This window comes from Bos mutus, chromosome 13, assembly GCF_027580195.1.
Source record: "Bos mutus isolate GX-2022 chromosome 13, NWIPB_WYAK_1.1, whole genome shotgun sequence".
NCBI classification, from domain to species: domain Eukaryota; kingdom Metazoa; phylum Chordata; class Mammalia; order Artiodactyla; family Bovidae; genus Bos; species Bos mutus.
This window is the reverse complement of record NC_091629.1, coordinates 17,870,571-17,878,818: the sequence shown is the minus strand read 5'-3', so window position 1 is coordinate 17,878,818 and position 8,248 is coordinate 17,870,571. Positions and strand designations below refer to the sequence as shown.

At 55.6% G+C, this 8,248-nt stretch overlaps 1 long non-coding RNA gene across 1 annotated transcript; it reads left to right on the top strand.

The window, feature by feature from the left end:
* Positions 1–3,798: 3,798 nt before the first annotated feature.
* Positions 3,799–7,915, top strand: LOC138990505 (uncharacterized). The gene is made up of 2 exons (XR_011466646.1): positions 3,799–4,220; positions 7,679–7,915. It is a non-coding gene; the product is annotated as an uncharacterized lncRNA (long non-coding RNA).
* Positions 7,916–8,248: the final 333 nt, after the last annotated feature.

The window sequence follows — 8,248 nt, the reverse complement described above, 5'->3', positions numbered from 1 at the left end:
GGCACTGGGTTTAGGCCCCACCCCCACCCCCAGATAATCCAGGATGACCTTGAGGTCACTGATAATGCCAAGGACGCTTTTTCCAAACAAAGTAACCTTCACAGGTTCCTGGTGGACACTCGTGGGGTCTGAGGCGTGCATGCATGTTAAAGTCACTTCAGTCGTGTCTGACTCTTTGTGGCCCCATGGACTGTAGCCCGATAGGCTCCTCTCTCCATGGGATTCTCGAGGCAAGAACACTGGAGTGCGTTGCCATCTCCTCCTCCAGGAGACCTTCCCGACCCAGGGGTCGAACCCGAGTCTCTTACATCTCCTGCATCGTCAGGCGGGTTCTTTACCTCTAGCACCACCGGGAGGCCCCATTTAACCTGCAACGGTCAGTAAGACCTATTTCCCCCCATTAAGTGGGAGCTTCCTGAGAACGGAAACCGCCTCCCTTCCTTTCTTCCTCCCTCCCTCCCTTCCAGAAATATCAAGGGACCACCTGCCACGGTCCAGGCACAGTGCTGGGTCCCGGGGAGACTGAAGCAACGCAAACATATCCATTAGCTGCTTTCACAGGGCCGACTTTGCAGCGCGGGAGGCAGACCCAGCAGAAACAAACATTCCCGCGGGTTGCAGGTAGAGCTGCAGAGGAAAGCAGGGAGGGGCAAGACCAGCAGGGTTGGGGGCTGGCTAGGGCGGGATGGGTGGACCAGCTTCAACCAGGGAGGTCAGGGAAGGCTTCACGGAAGATGTCACACTTGGGCTGGACCCCAGGTGCTGAGCCGGACCAGGTTGGAAGCGTGCCCTCACTTCCTGGCCAAGTGTGATCTTGGCCAGTTGCTGCACCCCTCTGTGCCTCAGTTTCCTCGTAGGTAAAGTGCTGGCAGCAACGACACAGTCTCCTGGAACCACCCCGAGGGTTCAGGGAGTGAACCCGTGAGGTTCCTTCACAACCACAGGGTTCCTAGAACTTGCTTCAAAAGCCACAGCTAATCCTGAGGAATAATTAAATGTTAATGTTCTTACTCACAAGCAGAGCCAGGCACCACAAATTTTTGTTAATAATTTGAGGAATATTTATTTTAAAAAAAGACCCTAAAAGTAGTCATCATGCAACATCCTGAAACATCTTAGAGCTCCTTGCGTGCATGCTCAGTCGTTTCAGTCCTGTCCGACTCTGCTACCCCGTGGACTGTAGCCCGTCAGGCTCCTCTGTCTGTGGGATTCTCCAGGCAAGGATACTGGAGTGGGTTGCCGTTTCCTTCTCCAGGGGATCTTCCCAGCCCAGGGATCGAACTCGAGTCTGTTATGTCTCCTGTGCTGGCAGCAGGTTCTTTACCACTAGAGCCACCTAGGAAGCCCCTTAGAGCTCCCTACTCTTTCCTTATCTTACCTCTTAAGAATGGGCTTGTTTGAATCAGGTTGGAGGCTGGGATAAAAACCCTATTTTCTTTAGGGTTGGGGGCTTTAAAGTCTTCAGAGAGGCCTGGCAAGTGTCCTGGGGGCCAGTGTTTTGGGCAGAGCGAGCTGAGTCCTTGGGAGCTTGGGACCGGCTAGTGGAGCTGGGGGCTCCTCCTACAACGTGTTGACGTGGCAGATGGACGGAGGTCAGGCGAAAGGTGGTCCTGGAGTGAGATGCAGAGGAGGGGCAGAGAGGCGGGGGAGAGGGGGGCCTTACAGGAGGCCCAGGGGGAGCCCCGGGCCCCAGGACCAGCATCGCCTCCCGCCTGGGCCTCGGGGACCTGTCCCTCTAGGGGGCAGCAGGGCTCCACCGAGCGTCTCTGCCTCAGGAAGCACTCCTCGTGTTATTAACAGAACGTGCCCCAGTGTCCGCATCAGGGAAATTTCTTCACAGACTTGGCCTTGGCTGGGCCCAGAGGATGTCTCTTTTCACCTTCGGACGTTTGAGGGGGAAGTGCTCATTAGGAAGAAAAGTATTTAATGTCACAGTAACACGTGAACGGTTCCGAAACACAGAAGCCGACAGCTGTACCCACTTAGGGAGCACGTTGGGGTTCCAGCTGGCAGGAGTTCACCCCCCTCCAGCCTGGCCTGGGAAGGAAGCTGGATTTCTAAGACTTGTAATATTCACGGGGAGAAGACGTGCGTTTCCGTACTAGCGTTCGTGGCCAGGTTTGGGTTTTTAGACCCTCCAAACAAACCTCCTTGAGCGGGTCTTCCCCACCCACCTTAGGGGCACCTCGTCCTCTTCCTCTCTTGCTGGGGAACCAGGACAGCCCCCGGCTGTGTTTTGATGTAACCCTGTGACAGTGTTGATCTGAGGCTCATGGGCAGCACCCCCTCATGCTGTGGCCTCGTGGTCCCGTCTGGGGGCAGGGGTTACAGGTACCTGTGTGGGGCACACAGACCTGGTTCAGGTCCTAACTCTGCCACTTCACGCCGTGTGGTCATCAGAGGGGGCCCTCCTGGAGCCTCACATCTGGCCTGAAAAACAAGGAGAGCCCTGGCCCACGGTGTGACTGTGATCCGGGCTTCGTTTGGTTCCAGGCACACCCTAACACTCACGGTCACTCAGCCAGCCACCCTACCAGCGCCCACCCACCTGCCCATCCAGCCCCCTGGCCTGACCAGCCGCTTCCCTCTTCCGTGGCTCTCGTCACTCATCTCCATCCCTTCTGTGTCTACGGTTCACAGTCTGTCTCCTGCCAGAATGTGAGCTCTCCCCTGCTGTGTCCAGAACACATCCTCAGCATCAGTAAATACTGTTGAGTACACGTGTGAATGAGTAGGAGCTCTCACCCAGCTACCCGGCCTCGGTTTCCCGGGATGTGCAGTGAGGACGGAGCTACTGAGCAAAGTCTCCAGGTGCTCTGGATGGACCCTGTGAGCAGACCCGAGTAGAAGCACCTGGCCCAGGCACTCACCAGATTCTGGTTCAACAGAACCAGGCATGTTCACATCCCTGGTGGTTGGATTTCCAATGTTGTGCGCAGCTTTTGAGAAAAATACTTACTGATGGTTCATTTTTTCCAAGTCAGTCATTTTATATTTTATTCATGCATTTGTTTTCGGCTGTGTTGGGTCTTCATCGCTGCCCGTGGGCTTTCCCCTCGCTGTGGCGGGCGGGGTTACTTGAGTTGCAGCGCTCGGGCTTCTCATGGCGCTGGCTGCTCTTGTTCGCAGAGCACGCTTCGCATTAAGGTGGGCTCGGTAGTTGTGGCTGCCAGACTAGAGCACAGGCTCAGTAGCTGTGGCACACAGCTTGTTTGCTCCACTGCATGTGGGATCTTCACTGATCAGGGATTGAACCCCTATCTCCTGCATTGGCAGGCGGATTCTTTGCCGCTGAGCCGCCAGGGAAGAAGCCCTGTCTGTGGCTTTATGATACAGTCAGGAGAATCACCACTCCCCGCCCCCCAAAGGGCGGCCACCATTTATACAGACTCACCCAGTGAGGCCCGCGTGGGGTCTTTGCACGTCGAGTGTTTCTGCACACTAGCTGGCGGAGGCCCAGGGAGGAGAACCCTGAGGGCCAGGGAAGTGTGCTCACAGGCCTGTGGAACTGACGCATGGAGCTTAGGACTGTGTCCACTCTCCTGAGCAAAGCCGGTGGGGGCGCTCACTGCGGGAGGAGCTGGCCCGTGGCGGGTAACAGGTGCCCCATGGTGGCCAAGAGCCTGGGCTCCTGAGGCGCATGCGTGGACGTGGCCATGAGCCCCAGCTGGGCTGTTTTCCTGCTGGGCGGCCTCAGCAGGCAACTTCACACCTCTGAGCCTCGGTTTCCTGTCAGGAGGGGTGACGGGCGCCAGCCGCCCCAGGGGCCGTGGTGAGAGCATCACAGGCACAGCTCTGAGCACTGTTACTGTGCTGAGTTCAGAGCTGAGCAGAGGAGGCGAGGGAAGCACAATAACAGCCCCTGAAGACATCCACCTAGAACCTGGAACCCGTGAATGGATGCCACCTCGAGAGGGGGCATTAAGGTTGCAGCTGGAATTAAGCTTGCTAGTCAGCTGACCTCATGATCAGGAGACTGGCCTGGGGGACCCGGGTGGGTCCAATGGAACCACAAGAGCCCGTAAACGTGGATGACTGAGGCTGCGAGGAAGGCTGGGCCTGCCACTGCTGGTGCTGAAGCTGGAGGAAGGGGCATGAGCCAAGGAGTGGGGGTGGCCCCCAGAAGCTGGAAAACGCAGGAAAAATCCTTGAGCTTCCAGAAGGAATACAGCCCTGCCAGCACCTTGACTGTAGCCCAGAGGCTTCTGACCTCCCAAACTGTAAGGCAATAACCCTCCGCTGTTTTAAGGCACATGTTTGTGGCAATTTGTCAGTGCAATGACAGGAATCTCAGAGAAGGGGAAGGAGCCATCCCAGGAGGCAGGCTACAGCCAGGCTTCCCTGGGGGCTCAGTGGCAGACTCGACCTGGGTCTCCCTCCTCGGAGCAGAACTTAGCAGTATTAGCATCAGTTGAAGACCGCTGATGGGGGTGGGGGGGTGGGGGGAGGTTGAAAGCTCATAGAACCCAGGCCCTTTGTAAATGAAAAGACTGTCCAGATCATCAGCATTTCAGAGTGAGGTGTCCCCAGACTTAGTCCTGAGCAATGTTCTGCTCCACATGGCCCCATGGGTCAGCCAGGCAGGAAATGCTGTGGGCACTGCCCACCTTTTAAACAGCCGCAGTACTCTTCGTCTCTGAGAGGTTCTGAGAAGGCCTGCAGCAAAAAAAGCAAGAAAAGCTTTCAAACTCCAACTCAGTGCTTCCAAAGATATCATACCATAAACCTGCTTCCCCCAGTCCCTTCCCCATGGAACACCTGCTAACAGCTCACGAAGTTTGTGTTTGGTTGGATGGGCTGATCTAATTAAATCGATTCATGAGACAAATGGGGAAATTGAAGCCCAAAGAGGTGGAGGGGCACTGGAGAAGCAGTGCGGCTCAGATGGGAGAACACGGGCTTCGGAGTCAAAGAGCCGGGGCTGTGCAGCTGGGCTCTGCTGCAGCCAGTCCTGTGGCCCTGGGGAAGTCATGCCACCTCTCGGGGCCTCTGATTCCTGATGAGTAAAATGTAGGTAAGAGAGCCTTCTTGGCAGAATTCTGGGAATGACTGTCTCCATCCGTTTGGGCTGTTATAACCAAGTACCATGATGGCGGGGCGGAGTTGGGGGGGGTAGGGGGGAAGATGCTTGTGAACAATAGGAATTGATTTCTCACAGTTCCAGAGGCTGGGAGTCTGAGAGCAGGATGCCAACATGGGCAGGTCCTGGTGAGGACCCTCTTGTGGCCTGCAGACTGCCCACGTCTCCCTGTGTCCTCATGGGCTGGAAGGAGAGCTCTCTGGAGCCTCTTTTGTAAGGGCAATAATCCCCTTCACGAGGGCTCCACCCTCAAGACCTAATTACTCCCAAAGGCACCTCCTAACACCATCACATTGAGGGCCAGGATTTTAGCCTGAGTTTTCGGTCCATGTTCATGGCCCACTGAAGTGGCTGGCGCCCACCTGGCAGGTTGTTAGGGAAGATTAGCTACTACTATTTCTTACAAGTTTCCTGTTGCCACAACAAGTCACCACAAACTTAATGGCTTACATCACAAATTAATTATCTTACATTTCTGGAGGTCAGGAGTCCTAAAGGCAAGATGTCAGCCGGGCTGCTCCTTTTGGAGGCTCCAGAGCAGAATCTGGCAAAATCTGTTTGCCTTTTCCAGTTTCTAGAAGCTTCCTATGTTCCTTGGCTCACATCACTCTGACTTCTGCTTCTGCCACCACAGCTCCTTCTCTGACCTTCCTGCCTCCCTCCTATAAAGGACTCTGTGATGGCAGTGGGTCCACCTGGATCATCCAGGATAATCTCCCAACCCCCAGATTCTTAACATCATCACAGTCACAAAGTCCCCTTTGCCTTATAAGGTGACATAGTCCCAGGTCCCAGGAATCAGGATGTGGACCTCTCTGGGGACCACTGTTCAGCTGACCTCACTCCAGATGCCTGATTTCCTGGCCCCGCACGCCTCCTGCCACCATGGGTTCCCTCTCTCCTTTGCTACATGCTGGACACCAGAGGAGTGATTTGGTTCTGACCTGGGGTTCTGGTTGAGTCAAGTGCAGGAGGAAGTCTGTGTCCCTCCGAACACCCCCAGCCCTCTCAGGCCATGCTGGTTGCAGTGGAAGAGCATCCCAGGAGGCGGGCTGCAGCCACGGACCCCAGAGAAAACTGACTGCGCGCTGTCCGTCCATCCCTCATACACTGGAGTGCCTGCCACGCGCCTGGCCCTTCTCAGAGCTGCAGGCACAGCTGCAGGCTGGACGGATGGGGCCCTGCCCTCAGGAAGCTGACCTTCTCATGGGGGAGAAAGGACAGTCGGGGAGGGGTCATTTAATAGGCACTAGACCAAAACCAAGGCAGTGGGGTATGGAGATGGGGGTGCCAGGGGGGCACTCCGCTCACCGTATGGGACTGGGGAGGGGGAGGCAGGCTGAAGGCTGGGGTTCCGGGTCTGACAGTGGAGCTGATGGTGATGTCGTCTTCAGAGAGGGGTTCACAGGAGGAGAACGGCGTTTTCAGGGCTGTGGAGAGGTGACGGGCCCCAGGTCCATTTACTTGGGGTGTCAGTGGGTGAAGAAGAGTCTGAACTGAAGCTAATGAACATAGCTTTTGTTCATCCCAGGATGGGAGTCAAAGCAACGGGGTCCCCGTGGAGGAGACGACAAGAGGGCCTGGGGGCTGATGCCTGGGGGGCCTCCGTTTGGGCTGCGGAGGACAAGGAGCCAATGGGCAGGAGGAAGACAGGTGCACGGATGTCCAGAAAACCAAGAGCGAAGGAGCAGGTTCACATGGTGGAGAGCAGTCAACAGTGTGGAACGCTGCAGAGAAGCCCAGGAAGGGAAGGCTCGAGAAGGACCCATTTGGTTCAGCTGGAGGAGGGCCCCAGTGGCCTTGGTTTTGGCAGCATGCTGTGGGCAGAGACTGCCAAGGGCAGCAATGGAGGGTGAGCAGGAGGAGAGGACACGGGGACAAGACGCGTGAACAGCTCTTTTCTTGGCTGGGGTGTGCAGAGAGAGCCAGGCCAGGGGCTGGAGAGGGGTGTGGGGGGTGATGACTTTCTCCGTCTTTATTTCTGGTTTATGTAGACAGGGGCCACCCAGCTAGTTTAAATGCTGATGCTCGGGACCCAGGAGAGGGGGCCGTGAGGATAAAGGGGAGCATGTGACCAGGTGTTGAGTGGGCGGGAGGAGGCTCCCCCAGAATCCCCACGTAGGGGTGGATGGCCGCCTGGGAGGAAGGACCCAGCAGAGGGAGGTCTGTGGACTGCGAGCAGGAGGGGTGTGCAGTGAACATGTGGGCACCAGCTCTGGACAGGACGGACGGCAGCCTGAGGACCCCTGGATGGGTCATCATGGGGCTTTAAATCTATAAGTGATGTGGTCCATTTGGTGCCTCAGAACCAACGCCTGGCAGCTGAGCGAGTGGGTGGGAGAAGCACGGAGACCAGTAAGGAGGCCGATGTTTAGACCCATCCCCCTGTTAGGGCTGGCGCTCTCAGGTGGCCTTCTGCTTTGCAGAGGTGCTGGTGGAAACGTCCGTTGTAACTCAAGATGGGGAATGTTCTGAGATGTGGTATGCTTTGAAGTTTATTTTTGTAAAGCTTTTTGTGTGTGTGTGGATGTGGGCTCTTTTTAAAGTCTTTATTGAATTTATTACAATACTGCTTCTGTTTTATGTTTTGGTTTTTAGGGGCCACAAGGCATGTGGGATCTGAGCTTCCTGACCAGGGATTGAACCCACACCCTCTGCATTGGAAGGCGAAGTCCCAACCACTGGACCACCAGGGAAGTCCCTGTTTTGAAATTTAAAAACACAAGGTCTAGGGCGAGTGTCCCCAGCCTCCGTGCCAAAGGACCGTACTGCCTGTCAGATCAGCAGCGGCATTAGGTTAGAAATAAAGTGAACAATAAATATAATGCACTTGAATCATCCTGAAACCATCCCTCCAAATCCCATTTTTCTGTGGAAAAATGGTCTTCCATGAAATTGGTCTCTGGTGCCAAAAAGGTTGTTGTTCAGTCACTAAGTCACGTCCAACTCTTTTGCAACCCCATAGACTGCAGCAAGCCAGGCTTCTCTGTCCTTCACTGACTCCTGACTGCTCAAACTCGCGTCCATTGAGTCGGTGATGCCATCCAACCATCTCATCCTCTGTCATCCCTTTATCCAGCCCTCAGTCTATCCCAGCCTCAGAGTCTTTTCTAATGAGTTGACCGAAAAGGTTGGGGACCACTGATGTAGGGGATAGACTGGGCTTGG